This window comes from Ambystoma mexicanum, chromosome 1p (assembly GCF_040938575.1).
Source record: "Ambystoma mexicanum isolate Mex_15411 chromosome 1p, UKY_AmexF1_1, whole genome shotgun sequence".
NCBI classification, from domain to species: Eukaryota; Metazoa; Chordata; class Amphibia; order Caudata; family Ambystomatidae; genus Ambystoma; species Ambystoma mexicanum.
The window spans coordinates 122,498,903-122,519,847 of NC_090921.1; the positions used below are offsets into that span (position 1 = coordinate 122,498,903).

The 20,945-nt window shown below is 49.5% G+C and overlaps 1 protein-coding gene across 4 annotated transcripts in view; it reads right to left on the bottom strand.

The window, feature by feature from the left end:
- The window catches only part of GNB2 (G protein subunit beta 2), a 447,265-nt gene that overhangs the window by 119,513 nt on the left and 306,807 nt on the right, over nucleotides 1–20,945 (bottom strand). The window lies entirely within an intron of this gene.

Genomic DNA, 20,945 nt, shown 5'->3' on the forward strand with positions numbered 1-20,945 from the left:
GACCCTCCAGAAGCAGGACGACGGAAGCCTAATCGGTATTCGCGACAGTGCTGTTTACCAAGTGCAAAGTGCTGCTGAACTGTAAAGAGCCCATAGCGGTTGTCGACCAAACTGCCGTCGCAGGAGCCCTCCAGACATCCTCCCACTTGTTCCCACGACTGAGGCATAGGAACCCAGCGTCTGTATCGCTGCAACAGGACAGAATCCAACTGGAGCACTCTCCTTCAAACCAGAGGTACTGTTTAGACTTGGGGTACTTACCTTATCTTTGAGCTGTGCTTTTCTCAGTTGAGACTGGCAGTGGTGTACCTTAAGAGTTGATTATGAACCTGCTTTTTACAGGCTTAACAGCTTGAGACCCTATAAGTGATTTCTCTACCAGCTCTCTAACTTTGTGCAAGACAAGAAGTGCCTCCATACTTATGGGACATTCCTCCGTCCTGTAGGACTGGACCGGAGCCCTTAATAAAATCACCAAAATGTGCAAACATTTTAGTCCTTCCTCTCTTTTACGCGGGGTACCACACGTGGCCGTAACCCCGCCCATCTTAGCTCCGCTCCGTGCATCGCCCATCAGTCCTTTTCTCCGCTCGTTCGAGACTGGACGCACTTGCATCAAGATATGCTGGAGGCCGCGGCTCATCACGTTGACATTTCAGCTCGGGGCCTTATGCTTGGAGTGGATACCTCTCGGCAGGCCTGGCTGCACGCCATCGAAGTTCTCCAAGGAGGTGCAGGACAAGGTTTTGGGCCTGCCGTTTGATGGCAAGGAGCTTTTTCATTCCACAACGGATGTGGAGCTGACCAAGAGGAACGATAGCACGCAGTCCGCCAAGTCCTTGTCTGCCCTGGTAAAACCACCTTTTAGGACCGAGACCGTTGTCACATTCCTGGCCCTCCTCTGGTTTCAGGGGTTTTCCAGATCAAAAATCCCACAGAGTTGATACCCCTTTGGGAAAGTCCCGCCGGAGGCAGCAACAGTCGGTTTTTCTCCCGCTCCTCAGCCTCCTCCTCAGGTTCAGGTGGTGCCACCACCAAAAAAACAGCTAAATGAGGGTTCTCTGCGCTCGCACGAGACCCCGGTGGGAGGACGCATTGCGTCTCATTGGGAGGCGTGGCAGACTATCACGAGGACCGGTGTGTCTTGTCAGTCGCTCAGGCGGGCTTCCGCTTACCCCTTCTCCCTAACCCACCCATCAATCAATCCTCCTTTCCAGCAGTAGGGTTCGCCCTTCCTCAGGGCCGAGATTCAGAAGTTACTGGAACTCAGAGCAGTGGAACCAGTTCCACTAAGGGGAACGAGGGGAGGGCTTCTACTCCCGTTTACGGTGCCCATATCCAACCAGGCTGGCCTGCGCACCATTCTAAACCTTTCCCAGTTCAATCTTTTCCTACTCCAAAAGAAATTCAAGATGATCACACCTGGTCAGATCAAGTCCTCTTTGCAGATGGGCGATTGGCTCAGCGTGGTGGACCTTCAGGATGCGTATATGCATATTCTGATTTGGAATCCACACCAGGGACACTTGCGTTTCTCTGTGGGAGAGGCGCGCATTTTCAGTTCCGAGTGCTTCCTTTTGGCCTCAGCTCAACACTGCGTGTCTTTACGAAGATGTCGGTGATTGCAACCCATCTTCGTCTGCAGGTTATTCATGTGTATCCATATTTGGACGATTGGCTGTTACGCAGTGCTTGCCCGCTGAAAGACGCGTGCAATCTTCAGTCTCTCCTCCAGCTCCTGTTCCACCTTGGGCTGTCGGTGAACTGGCGGAAATCTTCCATGACAGTCTCTCAGGACTTGATTTTCCTGAGTTTTCGCTGGAACACTATCAACTGCAGTTTACCTGACCAGGGACAGAATGGCGGACCGGTTGGCCACATGTCAGATGTTTGCGCAGTCTGAGAGCATGTCAGCCTGGTGGTTCCAGAGGCTTCTGGGCCTCATGGCCTCGTGTGTATTGGCTCTTCCTCTTGCCTGACTCAAGATGAACCGGACTCAAATGGCTCTTCAGAGTTCTTGGCATCAGGCTGTGGGTGGATCCAGACTCCAAGATTGATTCCGGCTTACATGAGAGTAGACCTGCTGTGGTGGTTGTCTCACAGCAACCTGTCGGTGGGTGTGGGGTTTCAAGACCCTCCCCCGATGGTGACGACTCCTCCCTTCTGGGGTGGGGTGCGACGTTGGATTTTCTTCAGGTCTCGGACCATTGGTCGCCCCAAGACAAGCTCCTTCACATAAATAATCTGGAGCTTCTGGCAATTTTCCTAGCGCTCAAGGCGTTCAGGCCGGTCATTGCCAACAGAGTGGTCCGTATCCGCACGGACCATGTGGTGTCAATGTATTACATCAACAAGCAGCGGGGGTGGGGGGAGCACCAAGTCTCCTCTTGTGGACCTGGCCATCGAGATTTGGGAGTGGGCGGTTCGTCATGGTGTCTGACTGGTAGCAGTACACATCCCGAGCCAGCTGAATGTCATGGCAGATGCCCTCAGTCGGCGGACAATGGTCAGCTACGAGTGGGAATTGAAGGCGGAGATCCGCTCATGGATATTCCTGTGTTGGGGCACTCCGGAAGTGGACCTCTTCGCAACATCGGCAAACAAGAAACTGCCTCTGTATGCCTCCAGAAATGGTCTGGGAGCCTCCTCTCTGGGGGATGCCCTCGAGATTCCTTGGCACAACATGAGGGCCTATGCTTTCCTGCCTCTGATTCATCAAACGATTTGCAAGCTGAGGAACACAGTGAACTGTTCTCTTCTGCTCATAGCCCCGTTGTGGCCGGCCAGGCTCTGGTTCTCAGAACTTCAACACCTGTCAGTGTGTGCACCGATGAGTCCTGATCTGCTTCACCAGAGGGATCGTCAGCTGTGCCCCCCCGCCCTCCTCTCCACAATCGTTCAGCTTGGCAGCATGGTGCCAGAGTTCAGATCTTTAGAGCATCTCAACCCGTCTGCTGATAACATGTGAATAATTCAGGCAGCCAGGAAGCCTTCGATGAGGTCTCAGTATAAGAGCAAGTGGCTTTGGTTCTGTCACTAGTGCTTAGCCAAACAGCTGGACCTGAGGGTGGCTACGATTGACACGAGCGGTCCTTCGTGTCTCACCTAGCAGAATCGGGCATTCATGTTCTGTCAAGCAGAACTTATCTTTCGGCGGTGGCTGCCTACCTATCCACGGACCAGTGCTCTTATTAACTGACAAATCCAGTGATTAGGAGACACTTTGCGGGTTTGATGCGTCTTCATCCTCTGGTACGCAAGCCGCATCCGACGTGGGATCTGAATGTGGTCCTTACGGCGTTGTGCCATAAACCGTTCGAACCAATGGCCACGGTGGACCTTAAGCACCTTTCGTGGAAGTTGTCTTTTTTGGTCGCCATTACTTCAGCAAGGTGTGCAAGTGAGCTCCAAGCTCTGTCGGTGGAGCATCCCTTTTTGGTTTTTCCACAAGGATAAGGTGGTCCTACGGACAAATCCTTTCCTGCCAAAGGTTGTCTCTGATTTCCATCTGAATCAGTCAATCTCCCTGCCGGTCTCCTTTCCAAACCCAGCTTCAGAAGCGGAAAGAGTTCTGCATTGTTTGGATGTTAGAAGGGCTCTTAAGTTCTATCTAGACAGAACATTTGAATTTACTTCTCAACTGTTGGTGACCTTTGGTAATCCACAAGGTAGACGGGCCTCTAAGGGGACTATCTCCAGATAGATCGCTGCTTGCATTACTGAGTCTTACACTGTCCAAGGTCTGCAGCCTCCTAAAGGAATTCATGCACACCTGGTGCGGGGCAAGGCAGCTGCCTTTCAGAAATAGGTCCCCTGGGAGACCATCGCAAAAGCGGCTACATAGGCCTCCCCCATCGGCTTTTTTGAAGAAATTGTCTAGACCGTCACTCCAGATCTGACGCTCAGTTTGGCCAGGCTGTGCTGAAGAACCTTTTTCAATAAGGTTTTTCCATCCACCCGTAGTTCCTGTGAGGAGTGCTTGGGAATCTCCCATAAGTACGGAGGAAAGGGGACGGGATGTAGGAGTACAACCAGCTTACTCACCGTAGTGACCACCTTACTCCTAGTCCATAGATCCGTTTCCTCCATACGCCCCCCTGCCGTCCCCTCTAATAAGGTTCCTCTATTGTTGCTTAAAGGTCTCTGACCTGGCGATAGAAAAGGACTAATGGCCGATGCGCGGGGCGGAGCCAAGATGGGCGGGGTTACAGCCGCATACTATACCCCGCGTAAAAGAGGAAAATATAAAATGTTAGCAAAATTTTGATGCTTTTACAAACTGCTCCGGTCCCATCCCACAGGACGGAGTAATGTCCCATAAGCATGGAGGAAAGGGGACTATGGACTACGAGTAAGGTGGTCACTACGGTGAGTAACCTGGTTATTAATCGACTTTGGCTGTGCTGGCTCCGTGCACATTATATGCTAGCCCATTGACTTAGATATTGTTTGTCCCTCATAGGCGGTAACTTGTTTTTGACTGTTCTGGCTGGGAAAGACTGGTCTAGATGTCACTGGAAGATTTAGCTGTCCTCACATATACTGAGAACCTGTTTAACCTTTTTCCTTAAGCCTTTCCTTTCTGCAACCTCAGAATCTGCAAAGTGTGATATATAAATGACATTAATGTCCTTGTGAATGAAGTCACCTCCAGGTATAGGAATTGTGTAAAAAGCTTATCCAAAAAGGTATCTACTAACTTATTTTATTCTGAAAAGTATTTTTAAAGTATAGTGTTACATATTTTGCCCTTTTTAAAGAATGCTCATTTAAAAATTGACGTTAAATAAATGACTAACTGAAACCTTGAGTGTAAGGGTTACTTGTATAAGAATGTCATTGCTACAGCTCTACAGGGCACATTTACTACTCTTGAGACCAACATGTGTGGTGCAAACCTATACCAAAAGGTGGGTTACCAAGCACAAAAGTGTTGTGTAGTCTCACAAAGTGTTCTACCAACTATTGCATTATTTATTACAGCAGACTATGTTCACAGTCTCACTTAAGCACAATAGGGTTACCCATGTAATAACTTGGTGGCTCCTTTCTTTTTTCGCTATTTCTAGGGTGGTTGTTATTTGTAAGCCTTTGTACCATTCTGGGAAGGGGAAGGTCTGTGTGTGCGCGTTTTGCCTTCGGTGGGAACCCTTGGGGGGAGGGGGTGGTTTTCAATCCCCCTTCTCTTGTATGTCCGAGTGCCTGAACGGAACCAGCCCCCAGTGGGTGGTCTGGCTGTCCAGATAGGCCAGCCACCGCCCCTTTCTGTACACTGCTGAGAGATCGCATAGGAGTGTGCTGAAACTGAATAAAAGGGGAGGTTCCCGAGGTGAAAGACAAGTCGACATATGGAAACTGAAGTAACAGAAGACAACCAGAGACGCCGGCAGACCCTTTGCAATACTGAAGCAGACACTGCTATCCTGACCCCATTTTCTGTGCGACAGAGGAACTCATAAGAGGACAACTCCTTCCCTTTGACTGATGGGAAAACCAGTACCAAGACCAACTCCAATCTGAGCCATCTCCCAGGGTGCTGTGCCTCTCCAGAGCTGCGTACTGCAAATACAAGGAGACCTCCAACCCAATTGAAGTGCATCGGTTTACAAAGGCCGAATCCATCCAAGTCTTTGCTGAGCTACAGGTGAACCTCCAGAGACACAATCCTACTTATCCAGGTCCCCTCACTAGCGTACTGGACCCCAGGAATTGAATAGATTATATGTTACTCACCGTAGTGGCTAATGTAGTCCATAGTCCCCTTTCCTCCATACTGTATGGGCGACAACCTTTCTCCACCAGAAAAAAAAAACCTTCCCCCTTTAAATTTAGAGGCGCGTGGGGGTGCAGCCCAGGGAGCCCGTGCTGCCCTGACTCCACCCTCCGGTGCCACACCTCAGTCCCCATTGATGCGTCAACAATAGATGCAACATTGCCTAATGACACCAGTATTGTTGTGGGGGGGGGGGGGGGTTGGTGGGACGTATGGAGGAAAGGGGACTATGGACTAAGAGTACATTAGTCACTACAGTGAGTAACAATTACTCTTTCGTCCCCTTTGCTCCATACTGTATGGGCGATTACAACTGAATGTAGCTCCAGGGTGGAGAGGAGACCCTCCTTAAGCAAATAGGTTCCTGAGAACCGCCTGTCCGAAGGCCATATCGGATCTAGAGTCGGCATCCAAACAGTAATGCTTACAGAAAGCCGAGGGAGAGGCCCAAGTGGCCGCCCTGCTTATGGCTTGCCAAGGGACATGGTGCTGTAATGTGATGGCCGTTGCATGCATGTTGCCCGGAAGCGGCTTGTGCTGACCATCGTACGCTTCCTTGATGCAGAGACCATCCAGCGGGATATGGAAGCCTAAGAGGCCTGATAGCCTGGCCTCGAGCCTCCGAAAGTGACAAACAGGGTGTCCGACTTGCAGAAGCACTTGGTCCTGTCCAAGTAGAATTTTAGGGCAGTCGACATCCAGGCAGTGCAGCACTCTGGGCTCCGTCCTTGGGATCGGGAAAGAACGTAGGAAGAAATTTCCTATTTTCAAGTGGAACACAGATGGAACGTTGGGAAGAAATTCCGGTGCATTGCAGGACTACCTTGTCCTTTTGAAAGGTGGTATACGGTTCTGAGGCGACCAGCGCCTGGCTCTCGCTGACTCGAGAGAGGAGTCTGTGGTGATGGTTAACTGTGGGGTGGGAGGCCGGAAGGGCTTTGACGTCCATAGGTTGCAGTCCATCGAGGTCCTAGAGGAGAGATGGAGGAACGTTGATCATCTCGGATTGAGAGCCCCGCTCCTGGTTCCATGATGCCGCGAAGTGCAGCTGTATCCTCATCCTGACTCTCGTGTGGGGGACGGCTAGTAGGACCGCTGCCAAGAGAGCCAGGGGGTGCTGGTCACCTGTGCTGAGGAAGTGAGTAATGGCCCTCTTGATGGCTGTGATCTTAGGAAACACCCTCTCGGAGCACGTGTCCCAGATGAGGCCCAAGAATGTCAGTCTGCGTGGGTTGCAGAAGCGACTTCGAGATTGAGCGAAAAGCCCAGATCGTGCAGTGGGTTCATAAGAGCCTGGGAAGTGTAGTAAACTGCTTCCGGCGATGTAGCCCTGAAGAGGCAGTCAAGTTATGGGTAGATGTGGAGGCCCCGAGGAGGGCAGCCACAGTATTCATGAGTCGGAGGAGAGATTGACATCGCCATCAGATGGGAGAACTAGGGTTGGCAGGCCCAAATTGGGACCACAAGAATCATAGTACATGGTTCCTGGTGCAACTTGTGCACTATCTTTTTGAGCAGGGGCGTCAAGGAAAAGCGTAGCCAAATTTCCCTGACCATGTCATCCAGAGACCATTTCCCTTGGAGCGGCTCTGGCGGTACCTGGAAGTGTAATGGGACAGGGACATTGTGCATTCTCCAGAGTTGCAAACAAGTCCATCTCTGGGATGCCCCATTCCAAGATGTCGTTGAAGACGATGACTGTGTAATCGCCATTTGTACTCTGTGGGAAGTCTGAGCATGTCTGCCAGAAGATTGAGTTCCCCTGTAACATATTGAGACAGGAGGAACATTTTGTGTTTGAGAGCCCACTTCCCTATGTTCTGAGATAGCGAGTGAGTGAGAGAGAGTGTGTGTGAGAGTGTGTGTGAGAGTGTGAGAGAGAGTGTGTGTGAGAGAGAGTGTGTGTGAGAGAGAGTGTGTGTGAGAGAGAGTGTGTGTGAGAGAGAGTGTGTGTGAGAGAGAGTGTGTGTGAGAGAGAGTGTGTGTGAGAGAGAGTGTGTGTGAGAGAGAGTGTGTGTGAGAGAGAGTGTGTGTGAGAGAGAGTGTGTGTGAGAGAGAGAGTGTGAGAGAGAGTGTGTGTGAGAGAGAGAGTGTGAGAGAGAGAGAGTGTGTGAGAGAGAGTGTGTGAGAGAGAGTGTGTGAGAGAGTGTGTGTGAGAGAGTGTGTGTGAGAGAGTGTGTGAGAGAGTGTGTGTGAGAGAGTGTGTGTGAGAGAGTGTGTGTGAGAGAGTGTGTGTGTGAGAGAGTGTGTGTGTGAGAGAGTGTGTGTGTGAGAGAGTGTGAGAGAGTGTGTGAGAGAGTGTGTGTGAGAGAGTGTGTGTGAGAGAGTGTGTGTGAGAGAGTGTGTGTGAGAGAGTGTGTGTGAGAGAGTGTGTGTGTGAGAGAGTGTGTGTGTGAGAGAGTGTGTGTGTGAGAGAGTGTGTGAGAGAGTGTGTGAGAGAGTGTGTGTGAGAGAGTGTGTGTGAGAGAGTGTGTGTGAGAGAGTGTGTGTGAGAGAGTGTGTGTGAGAGAGTGTGTGTGAGAGAGTGTGTGTGAGAGAGTGTGTGTGAGAGAGTGTGTGTGTGAGAGAGTGTGTGTGTGAGAGAGTGTGTGTGTGAGAGAGTGTGTGTGTGAGAGTGTGTGTGTGAGAGAGTGTGTGTGTGAGAGAGTGTGTGTGAGAGAGTGTGTGTGTGAGAGAGTGTGTGTGTGAGAGAGTGTGTGTGTGAGAGAGTGTGTGTGAGAGAGTGTGTGTGTGAGAGAGTGTGTGTGTGAGAGAGAGTGTGTGAGAGTGTGTGAGAGAGTGTGTGAGAGAGTGTGTGAGAGAGTGTGTGAGAGTGTGTGTGAGAGTGTGAGTGTGAGTGTGAGTGTGAGTGTGTGTGTGTGTGTGTGTGTGTGTGTGTGTGTGTGTCCCCGTTTGTTCAGGTAGTACATGGCTGTGGTGCTGTCCGTGAGGACTAGTACCGTCTTCCTCTGTAGTTGTGTTAGAAAAGTCATCACGGCTTTGAACACTACTAACTCCTCCAACAGGTTTATGAGGTTGGATGCTACTGCTGGGGTCCAAACGCTGTGCGCCGTGTGATGGAGGCCAGGCCCCCCCGCCACCCCTCCACACCGAGAGATGCGTCCCTGGTGAGTGGCTTCTACTGCGGGGGTGGTGAAGGTCTTTCCCTGTAAGAGTTTTTCCCTCAACCACCACTGCACAGAGAGAAAGAGGGCTGCCGCGAATCACTAGATCGTCCCATTATCTGCTGGCCTGACACCATTGGCTGTTGAGCAACGCTTGCACGGGGCGTATGCAAAAACGTGCGTGTGGAACTAAGTAAATGCAGGAGGCCATCAGCCCCAACTGTCACATGGCTTTGCTTACAGTCACCTCGGGATTGGCTACATAGTGAGGGATCTGCAACAGCATATTTTGAACCGTTTTGTTGGACGGGAAGACGAGGCAGTCTTCAGTCCAAATTAGAGCCCCTAGGAATTGTTGGACTTGGCTGGGGTCTAGGGTGGACTTTTTCTTTTTGGAGAAACCCAGACTGAACATTGGGTGTTTGATCGGCATGTTCCGTATGAATCCCCTGTTATTAGCCAGTCATAGAAGTAAGGATAGACTGGAATGGACTGTCTGCACAGGTGAGCCACTACTGCCGCCAGCACGTTTGTAAATACCCTTGGGACTGAGGCAATCCTCTATCATGAACCTGAAGGTATTTTCTGTGCGCTGGCAGCATCTTTCATGTCCAATGTTGCCATGTAAACCTCCTGTAGTAGAGGGATTACTTCCTGCAATGTTGTCATTCTGAACTTTTGAGACTTAATTTGTTTGCTGGGCGAAGGTCTAGTACAGAGCGCATGGCGAGATCCTTTTTGGGTAGAAGTACGTACACTGAATAAATACTCTTGTTTACCTGTAGAATGGGGACGAATTCCATCGTGCCCTTTTCATGCAGGATCTCCGCCTCTTCCAGCAGGATCCTGAGGTGTTCTGGCGCTAAGCACCTGAATGATGTTGGTCGGTATCTAGTTGGTCGGCTGAACTTGGAGTGGCGACTGTCTTGAGCACCCAATGGTCTGTGGCAATTCCCTTCCATTTAAGAAAGAAAGAGGTCATTCGTCCCCCTTCCGGGGAGGCATGGGAGGGGACCTGGACCAGCATGTCATTTTTGTGTGGAGGCCGGGGAGCATGTTGGGGTGGAGTTTCTACCCTTTCCTTTCCCACAGTACTGCTCTGTATTGATATTGGCCGGTGGCAGATGCCCCTTGTCCGGAGGGCCATGGTGTATTCCCCATTTCTGCATTTATTGTGGGGCTAACATGGGAAGGTTTGTCCCCAAAACGAGCAGCAAGAGTTACCTCCCCCTCGCTGCTGATAGGGACTTTGCGTAATCTGGTTTAGAGACGGGATTTCATGTTCCTTTTTAGCTGTCACCAAGGCCTCATCTACTGCCTTTCCAAGCAGGTCAGTTTCTTCAACTGGCTTGTTAATAAGGGATGCCTGGGTTTCCGGCTTAAATCCTGAATTCTTGAGCCATGCGTGGCTCTTGAGCAGGGTGCCTTGGGCCAGTGTTCATCACACTGTTTTGCAGCAATTCTGTGTATTTTTGAGGTTGTTCTGTTTGATCTGCCTCCCTTATGAAACAACCGCCAGAAGGCAGGAACGTTCCGGCTCTAGTACTTCTTGCAGGCACTCCGGGAGCAAATTCCATTGGACATTGCTATAACTAGTCAGCAATTTGTTGTTAGCTTTCCTAGTGGAGTAAGCTGCTGATGTTGTAATGCGCTTTCCAACGGCATATAAAACATCTTGCAATCCTTGTGAGGTGGTGCCTCGGCCGTAGACAAGGGTACACCAGCTCTCCCTTGTAGTTGTGACTGAGTCGGGAGTGGCATGTTGCCGGATATATAGCGGGTCTTTTGGAGTGCTGAAAAAGCTTTGGCGCGTGGATTTACAGCTCTTGTTTGAGATGGCGTTCACAAAGTGAGCAATGCGCCTTTTGATAGAATTCAATAGTCTATCAATTGGCTTGCATGTGGTTTCCCTTTAAAATGTCTTCCACGTCAAGTCAGTGTCTTGTACTGCCTCTTGAGAGGCAATTTGGAAGTGTTCAGCCGATTATTTAAGAATAGCATTGAATGCCATCTGGTCATCAATAGGAGAGGCATGGCTTTGAGGTGGTGAGGAGGGAGGACCTAAACACAGGGTGTCTGGATTTGGAGTAGTGGAAGGGGACGGCCATGGTGCCTCGCCTACTGGTTGTTTGTCATCCCAGTCTGGACCCTGCCTGGTCTGTTTGTCTTGTCAAAGGGATTTTCTCCCTGATCATAGAGGTCCTGATGGATCTCCTCAGGTTCCAACAGGTCAAACACCTCCTCATGAGTAAACTGACTAGAAGTCCTTTGAAGCTTGGAAAAAATAGGGTAGGAGTCTTCCTCCCTTGGTCTTTGGGGGAAAGGGTGATAAACCTTTCAGAAAAATCTACAAACATGGAAAGCTTGTTCATATATCCTTCAAACCTATCTCTGGTCCAAAAGGATGAACCAGAGTGATCTGAATTAGGAAAGGGCTCTTTGAGGACTAGGGTCTTTAGGTGGTCGAGATTTGTTATCTAGTGTTTTAGATGGGGGCTGAGGACCATCAAGATATTCCTAGACGTATCCCTTGGCTTATTTTCCACCAAGATGTTTGCGAGACTCTTGCCTTATGTGGGAGGGATGTTAACGAGCCAATGGCTTTGCCACGGTCTTCGGCACTACCGAAACCTTTGGTGCTTAGGCGCTCTTTATGAGGGGGTTGTATTTTTCTTTACGTGGCATGCGTGCCCTTGTCATGGGAGTTGTCTCCCCCCCATAGCAGAATGGTAGCCTGCCTGCCAGGGGGCCAGACACTTCGGTCAATAGCCTCTGCATCGAAGCCACGGCTGTCGCTTACATCCTCGTCACTCGCGACGCCTGTGCCGACAGGGGAGCCACTCTGCATGGCGTACGCCGCGATTACCACTAGATGTCAGACTATATGCACAGCACGTGATTCCAAACAGATTCACAAGCATCAGAAAGTTTAATATACATTTATGTGCAAGTGTTTCTTTGAATTGCATTACTAACTGGGTTCAGTGTACTTGCCTAGAGCTCACATCTTCCTGTTCTGAGCCTGACTGCTCTGCCACTCTACCAAGGTCCATTAGTACATACTGATACGAAGCACTGGGGACCTAAAAACTTGTTATAGAGTTACGAAGTCTTAGCTCACAGTGGATTTTAGGAAAGCTCTGCTAGCAGCCTGAACTTACTAGGTTACAGGCAGTGTAGCCTGTGTCACGAGTACTCTTCAGTCATCCGTGGCCTGGTATTCTACCCCTGCCCTGCTGTAGGGCCCTTTCTACAGTGAAAAGCTACTGTTGGACTTCCAAATTGTTGCTCGTTTTACTTGAGTATTTCTACCTTAAGGATTTTAACTGTCCGTCCATTTTAGTAAGTAATCTACACTGAATGGCTAAACCGCTATTGAAAGTGGTAGGTAATCCATTGTGTTACTAAACTGTAGTATGTTACATTATGTTTTTACTGATCAGCAATGTTGATTTTACTAGTTGCCGTTGTCAAATATATTGTGTACGTCTCTTAATGAACATCAGTTCCTTAAAACATTTTTCTCGTTAACTGTACTTCACAGCAAGCATAACTCCCAATGTCAAAGCCTACCTGCTCTGCTAGGTTACCAAAACGTAGTATTAAATGGTTGCACACCGAACCAGAGTAGGCTCTAAATGCATACCATACCACCCCCCGACTGCCCATAAAAAACTACAAATCATAGGGGCTACCATGTATGACACACAGGGATTGGAGCAGTGAATGAGGCTAAATAAACAGACCCAAAAAGAAAAATAAATAAATCACATTTGTAGCAGATATGCTAGGGCACCCCCACCCCACCCCCCATTGGAGAGTGAGTCTAGTTGCAAACAAACCTTTCCTAATGGATCCACAAGATACAAGTGTAATGTATCCCAAGCTGCTGGGAGAGTCATGAAGTCCATTTGACATAGGGAGCCATCGTACCACGACCATCTGCCAGTTTTAGGGTCCCATATTGCAGTCTGATGCTTCCTGTCACTCTATATACTTTGCTTATAGGGTCAGGGTTCTCCAAGAACCTCCCAGCATCCTGGAGGGTCTTAAAAGTGCTAGTCTGTAATTTGTGAATGGAATCCTAATATGCAATAAGGCAGAGACCATAAACGCATTAGAGGAGCTCAAAGGAAGCCACTTAGATTTTGAGGTCCCTACAGACCCATTGCTGTAAGGTTCAAGCTAGTTTGTAACAGACAGAACCCCCACATGCGTGCTTCTGGCTTTCAGGAGTTCTACTCCAAACGTAGCAGGCTAGTTAATCACCTCACATACTACATTACAGGATAATGGCATCAGGGAGCATAATGCAAAACTGTAACCATCAAAAAAGGAGCATCAGATAGACAAGGTGGTAGCTGAAAAGGGAGCGGAACTGCCTAAACACACTGCTTGGTTTGTAAAAAAGGGGACAGGACTGAAACACTTGTATACGAGCACGATAGAAATACAATATCAATAAGGGCACTGGGAATAGGCAGGGCTGTCAAACACAAAAGTAGAGGAACATATCTATTTGTAATTATCCTCTCATGATCTCCACAGAACTACCTTTAGCACTGATCTTTCCTGAGAGGATTCCTGCCTCTATCATTCCCACGCAGACTTACTCCTCCTTTGAATGCCTTGTCTGGAAGCTTTCTCTCTCCAAGCCACTTACCGTGGCTACTATCTATAGGCCTCCTGGTAAGATAGCCCTCTTCCTCTGAGTGGGCGATCCTCTCCTCCACCCTCCTGGCCTCAACCACTCAACTCCTTCTTGGTGACCTCCGTATCCATCTAGACTCTTTTTCCTACTCTGTACTCTTCTGTGACCTCCGATTCCCTCTCCCTTTCTATCCTCCCCTCTGGCCCGACTCACTCTGCAGGGCACACATGCAATGTCCATCTCCTCCGACCTCCCTCTGACCACTCCTCTCCTGGAGCAATCGCTCTCGTCATCTCGCCCCCCTCCACCCCCAGGCCAAGCCTACCCCAACAACGCCACCTACCTTGTCGGACATCCGGCCCATGAAGTGTGTGTCAGTTGAGGCTTTCGCCGCCACCTTCCCCCCTTCCCCCCTCCCCCCCCCCCCCACCTCTGGCTGACTTGCATCCCGACACAGCCTGGTCTATGCTCCACTCTTATATTTCAGATACTCTTAATGCTCTTGCCCCTGTCATGAGGATCCGTTTGAAGCACAAAGCAAAGTGCAATTCTTGGTATGACTCTGACCTAGCTTCACTTAAATGCAAGTGTAGGGTGGCTGAGAGAAAATGGAGGGCTTTTTGTTCATCCTCCGACAAGCTGGCCTGTCGCTGACGAAGAACCCACATCCGAGCCCGTGTCTCTGCGGCATCGAACAACTCAGCCGAACTCTAAAATCTGCAAGGAGCTGCCCAACACTGCTGCAGTCTCTACCTCTTCTGTCATCTCCCAGACCCTTTGCACAGGCCTTGCCCCTCACTTACTCTAAAAAAGGCAGGATATCCCATCCACCCTCCCGTTCCCTACCCTCCTCCTCTTCCCTCCCCTTCTGTGAACTCTCGTCCTCCTACAGCCACCCCCAGCCTCTTTCTCGTCCTTTCGAGGTTGCTAGATAAGTCCCATCTATGAAAGTCTTGTCAAAACAGGTTCCTCCCTGTTCTTCCAAAACCATCAAGGATCACACGGACACCCTCGCTCCTGCCCTGGCTGATTTCTGCAACCTACCCTCTGAAGCACTCTGATGCATCCTCTTTTCTGGGAAAACTCTTGGAAAAGCTGGCCAACTTGCAGCTTAACCTTCACTCCGGTTCAGTTGGGTCGTCTCACAACCATCAGTCTGGCTTTAGATCTGCCAGAAGCACGGAAACTGCACTCCTGAACATTTGTGAAGATCTGATCTCCAACCTTGACTCTAACATCCCCTCTGTCCTCATCCTACTTGATCTCTCTTCAGCCTTCGACACAGTCAACCATACCATCCTGCCTAACAGTCGCCGTGACAACCTGGGTATCACCACTCTGGCCTGTATGACCTCTTTCCTTGCTGATCGACCCTCCCAGGTCCAACTTGGGTCCTTCCTTTCATCCATCTCCCTTTTTACCTGCAGTGTTCACCAGGGGTCTAACCTTTCACCCTCGCTTTTCAACCACTATCTGGCAACTCACCCACTGCAGCGTCATTTTCTGCTCCAATTTTCAGTGCTATACTGAAAACTCATTTTCAGGCTTCCCTCGACCACCTCTTCTCTCATCTCAGATTGGCCATCTGACAGACACGATCGGTGTGCTGCAAACTAGCTTTGCCTGAATGCCAGCAAGACAGATCCTCATTGGCACATATTCACCCTCCTTTCCCGTCACTCTATGGTCGGCCTCCTTTGGCCCTCCTCCAACCTCCACATGCAAGGCTAAGAACCTCATTGTCATCTTCGACTCCACGCTTTCCTTCTCTGCCCACATCTAATGTCTCAAAAAAGTCAAACTTCCTACTGCACCTCCTCAGAGGTATTCTGCCTTTCATCTCCTTCCCCCAGACGCTCACTGTCTCTCAAGCCCTGGTTCTCTCTAGGTTGGATTAGTGCAACAGCTTCTTTCTAAGTCTACCTGCTTCTACTCTGTGCCCTTTGCAACTTATACAGAAAAGGACCGAGACTTTCCCTTGGCCTCAAGCCCTGGGATCGTATCTCTCCAGCCCTGAAATCTCTCCACTGGCTCCCTGTGGCTGCAAGGATTAAATGCAAGACCCTTTGCATTGTCCACCAGGCTTTCTGGGGCCTGGGTCCAAAATACCTTCAACTGTCCCTCCGTAAATACTCTTCCCACCCAAGCTCTTCACGCCTCCAACTCCCTCAAGGTCAGTCGCTTTTCAAAAAAAAGCTTGTGGTAGATCTCAGTCTTCAGCTCGGACCTCCCTCTGGAACAGCCTCCATGCCACTCTGAAACGAGGAGAACCATCTCCGGAAGCACCTCAAGACTTACTTCTTACCTGGTAGTGTTATTTCAATGGGATGTTCCTCCGACGTATTCCTTATCTTGATAGATCATCTCCAGCTTGCTGGCCTCGGAAAATTGTTTTCAGTAGAGGGCGCTGCGCGTCGACGTCCCTCGACAACCTCCGTATGACGCCAACGTCATCATGCGTATAAATAGACTCGCGCAGCGTCAGTTCCTCAGTTCCGTTTTGACGTTTAACAGTCGTTTTACATGAATTGTTTAGTGACCCAAAAGGAGCGTAAGCTGTAACCAAAAGGGAAGTTATACTGAGGGGATGGATGGGAGGGGTGATAAGGAATACGTCGGAGGAACATCCCATCGAAAAAACGTTCCCAGGTAAGAAGTAACTTGTTCTTCGAAGGGATTGTGTCCTCCGACGTATTCCTTATCTTGATAGACTCCCATAGCAGTGGTGTGTAACTGGAGGTGGGAGTAAAATTGCCATGTTTCCCTTCAAGAGTGAACAGAGTGCAACACAGCTTTGCCAAATCTAGTCTCTTGGCTAGGAGGAATCCAGGTTGTAAAATCTTGTGAAGGTATATGCAGACGACCATGTGGCAGCCGCACATATGTCTCGAATCGGTTCCCCTCTTTGGAGGGCCGAAGAGGCTACGATACCCCTGGTTGAATGAGCCCTAAAATTTTGAGAGGCTCTTTCCCTGCCAGTTTGTAACATTCCAGAATGGCTAAAATAATCCATCTGGAAATGGTCTGTTTTGTTATCGGTAATCCCAATTTGTGCCCTGATTAACCTACAAACAGTTGGTCTGCTTGCCTAATCCTAGCAAGTCCGCTGATGTAAAAGCTCAAAGCCCGCCTGGGGTCCACCCTATGCAGCCTTTCTTTCTCTTTCCCCGGATGGGAAGGGGGAAAAAATGAAGGCAAGGTAATCTTCCGAGTGATGTGGAATTCTGAAACCACCTTTGGGAGAAAATTAAGCTTCACTTGTAGGACAACTTTATCTTTATGAAAAATTGTATGAGGGGGTTTACAGGATGGAGCTTGTAATTCGCTCACCCTCCTAGCAGATGTCAATGCCACTAATAAGACCGTTTTAAGGGTGAGAAACCTTAGTGCACAAGAGTGGAGTGGTTCAAAAGGAGTACCCATCAGGAAATTTAAAACTAAACTTAAGTCCCATAAGGGAACTTGGAATGGTCTTGGAGGATAGACATTGGTTAATCCCTTCAGATATTGTATTACTAAGAGTAACTTGAAATACGATGGGTCCTCTGCAGTGCGCTTGAAGATCGATAGCGCTGGGAGATAGCCCTTGATAGGTGCCAACCTCAAGGCCCGAATTTGCCAAATAGAGTAGAAAAGAAAACCGTTGATGTACCACATGAAAAGGGGTTCGAAATTCTTTTCTCTACACCAGCTGCAAAATTTGTTCCAACGGCAGCGGTATAAAGTCTTTATTGCTGGCCTTCTTGCCGAAGGCAACACCTCCATGACGTCATCTGGGAGGTCCCAATCCGTGTATCTCAACCTTTCAAATACCAAGCGTGAAGGTTGAGGGTTCTGATGTCTGGATGGAGAACCTGACCTCCCCTTCTGCGAGAGAAGATTGTCCTTGAGTGGAAGACGAATTGGAGGGCAGATGGACATGTCCAGAAGGTCCAGGTACCACGTTCTACTGGCCCTGTCCGGGGCAATTAGGATCATGGTTTTCCGGAACCTTCTCAACCTCCTGATCATTTGAGGAATGACAGGGACTGGAAACTCCCAGTCCACTACGAACGTGTCCCCTAGAGCTCCTCTCGGGGGAAATTCCCTTGAACAAAACTGATCACACTTCCTGTTGGTGCTGGTGGCGAACAGATCCACTTGAGGGGTTCCCCAAAGGGTGAAGATCTGTTGAAGGACTTCCTGAGCTAGTTCCCACTCGTGGGAGACTGTACTTTGCCTGCTCAGAGCGTCCGCTGTCAAGTTTTTCTCTCCAGCTAAGTGAACTGCCCATAGAGAGATTCCTTCTTAGATTGTCCAAAACCAGAGCTGCATCGCCTCTCTGCACATAGGCAGTGATCCTACACCTCTTTTGTTGAGGTAGTGCATGGCCACTGTGTTGTCCGTCATTATCGGGACATTATTCCTCTGTACAGATGGCAGAAAAGCCTTCAGCGCTAGTCTTATTGCTCTCAGCACCAACAGATTGATTTGTAGTCTGGACTCCGATGGAAACCAACAATCGCTGATGGTCAAGTCGTTGGTATGTGCTCCCTACCCCGTGAGCGAGGCATCTGTGATTACGGTTATCTCCGGCCATGGTTGCCAAAACAGTTCTCCTGGCAGGCCCACCACTGAAGGTCTCGAGCCACATTGTCTGGAAGCTGTAGGAGGTCTATCATTCTCCCTGAGAATTGCGACCACTGAGTTCAGTGCCCACTGAAGAGATCTCATTCTCAGGCGAGCCTCTGGCACGAGGAAGATGCAGGATGCCATGCGGCCTAGCAACCTCAAAAAGTCGAAGGCTGGGAGACGTTGGGCATTTTGAAACTTGGTGACCATCTGCAGAATATCTTGAGCCCTCACCTCTGGTGGTGAGGCTTTTCCCAGAAGTGTCCAGGACCGCTCCAATGAACTGGAGTCTCTGTGATGGTATCATCTGTGACTTCTTTAAATTGAGGGAGAAGCCCAGTTTGTGAAGGAAGTGGCAGACATAATCTAGCTGGATCTGAGCTTGTTCCCGAAATACAGCTCTGATCAGCCAATCGTCCAGGTAGGGGTAGACGTGAATCCCTTCCCTCAGACTTGCAACCACTACCGACATTAGCTTGGTGAAGACCCTCGGGCGGAGATCAGCCCAAATGGCAGAACTCGAAATTGAGGTATTTCCTGTGTTTGAGATGTATTGGCACATGAAAGTCTGCATCCTGAAGGTCCAGAGATACCAACCAATCCTGAAGCTGGAGGGCCTGAAGGATCTGAGAAAGTTACCATCTTGAACTTGTCCTTCCTGAGGAACTTGTTCAATTCTCTTAAGTCCAAGATAGGTCTCAGTCCTCCGTCCTGCTTCGGTATTAGGAAGTAGGGGGGGGGGGGGGGGAGTACCAGCCCTTGTTCCTCTCCGCTACAGGTACCGGTTCTATGGCACCTTTCTCCAGCAGGTCTACAATTTCCTGCAAGAGGAGCGGATCTGGAACTTTCCGAGAGCTGGTCCCCGGTGGATGACTGAGGAATGCTTAGAAAAGGCAGGCAGTAACCTTGGGCAACTTTCTTCACAATGTCCAAGCATCTGACTTAATAGCCTGCCATTCCGTCAGATGTTGAGTTAGCCTGCCCCCTACTGGTGTCTTGTGAGGAGAGTCCTCAGAGTGATTTAGAGGCGGCTGATGCAGGTGCCGAGGGTAAAGAGGTACCTGCTGCTTTTGTATTTTTACCCCGTCCACCTGGGGTGAATCTTTTTTGACCTCTTTGAACCGACTGTCTTCTGCCTTTTCCGAATGCGGAATAAAAGTAAAAGGACTTACCTCTCCACGAGGTTCCTGAGGGGGGAATGGCGTTTGACGGATTGTGGCACCCAGGGATTTTGCTACTGCTTTGGATGTCTAACTTTTCTAGGCTGTCATCCACCTTCTTACCAAACAAAGAAGAGCCGTCAAAGGGCATATTTAAAAGTCTGGCTTGTACATCTGGAGCAAACCCAGACTTTCGCAACCACGCAAATCTGCGGGTTGTAGTACTTGCTGCCAGGACCCTACTGATGCTGTCAGAAGAATCAATGCCAGTTTGAAGGGATTTGCACATTGCGTCTTTACCATTCTTAATGATGTTTAGAAACGCTTCCCTTTCTTCTCCCTCTGGGAGGCAGTCAGCCGCTGATGAAGCACACTCCCAAAGGGTATGGCTGAACCTTGCGAGCATACAAGTAGCGTTAATAGATTTCAACGCCATGCTACATGCAGAAAAGACGTTCTTCGCCACAGAGTCGTATCTTTTGTCATCCCTGTCCTGTGGAACAGTAGGGTATGCCGATCTACTGCCTGATGCAGTTGCTGCTTGGACAACCAGACTCTCTGGAGTTGGATGTTTAGACAAAAATTCAGGGTCAGTAGTAGATACCCTGTATTTGGCTGATATCTTCTTGTTAACCGCCGGGATAACCTCAGGAGTTTCCCAGTTAGCCAATATTTTTCTTTGTAATGCGGCGTGAAATGGAACTACAGGATCCTCCTGTGGGCCTTTAAGATGTCTGTAAGGTCATCCTGTTGGAATGCAGATGAAGGTGTAGACCAACCCATGAATTCTATGATTCTTGCCATTAAAATTCCGTAAGAGGTCTCAGCATGTTCCCCTGGGTCTGGTTTGGCAAATTCTATTTCTGGGTAAGTATCTAACTCACTTGCCTCATGTAAGGATTCTCTAAGGTCCTTCAACCTATTTTCCTCAGAGGTAAATTCCTCTGGTTCTGGTGTTGCAGATCTCTGCAACCCAAAGGGTCTTTCTTGATCTGTCTTCAATCTATGAGGAAGGGAGGGGATTCAAAGGTCTGAAATGATCAGATCTTGGAAATGGCTTAAATCCGATTTCCAGAGCAGAAGGGGCTAAATTTGTCATAATCGGTTGGGAAAACATTGACGCGGACGTTAAAGGCTTCGAAAACACCGAAAAAGGCGTCGAGAAGATTGGAAGTGACCTCGAAGAACTCGAGAGGATCGGGATCCTACTCGAGGTTGTCGATGACCTCGAAGTCATGTTAGAGGCTCTGGGTATAACCACTGGCTGTGAGGTCGTGACGGCCGTGGGTTTGCTCTTTTTCGGCATCAGCGTCGAAGACGGCGTCGATTCGATCGACCTTTGCGTCGATGAGCCCTTCGACAATGGCGTCGATGGCACAGTGCCTTTCCTCGAGGGTTTGTGACGTTCGAGTAGTTTCTTTCGCCGTGTGCAACGACTCGCAGAGTTTAGATTTTTCGGGTCTTTCACCCAGGCTATCACCCTCAGCCGTCTTCTAGGGGGTCGAGGCCGCTTTCTCGAAGACGCCAAGCATCCTTTTACGGAATTCCTCCCACTCAGCCTGAGAGCTATGTTTTGTGGGGCATGTGACTCTTTCCGGAGAACAGAAGACGAGGAAGGGGATCTTCGAAGTCTCTTACTTGAATGC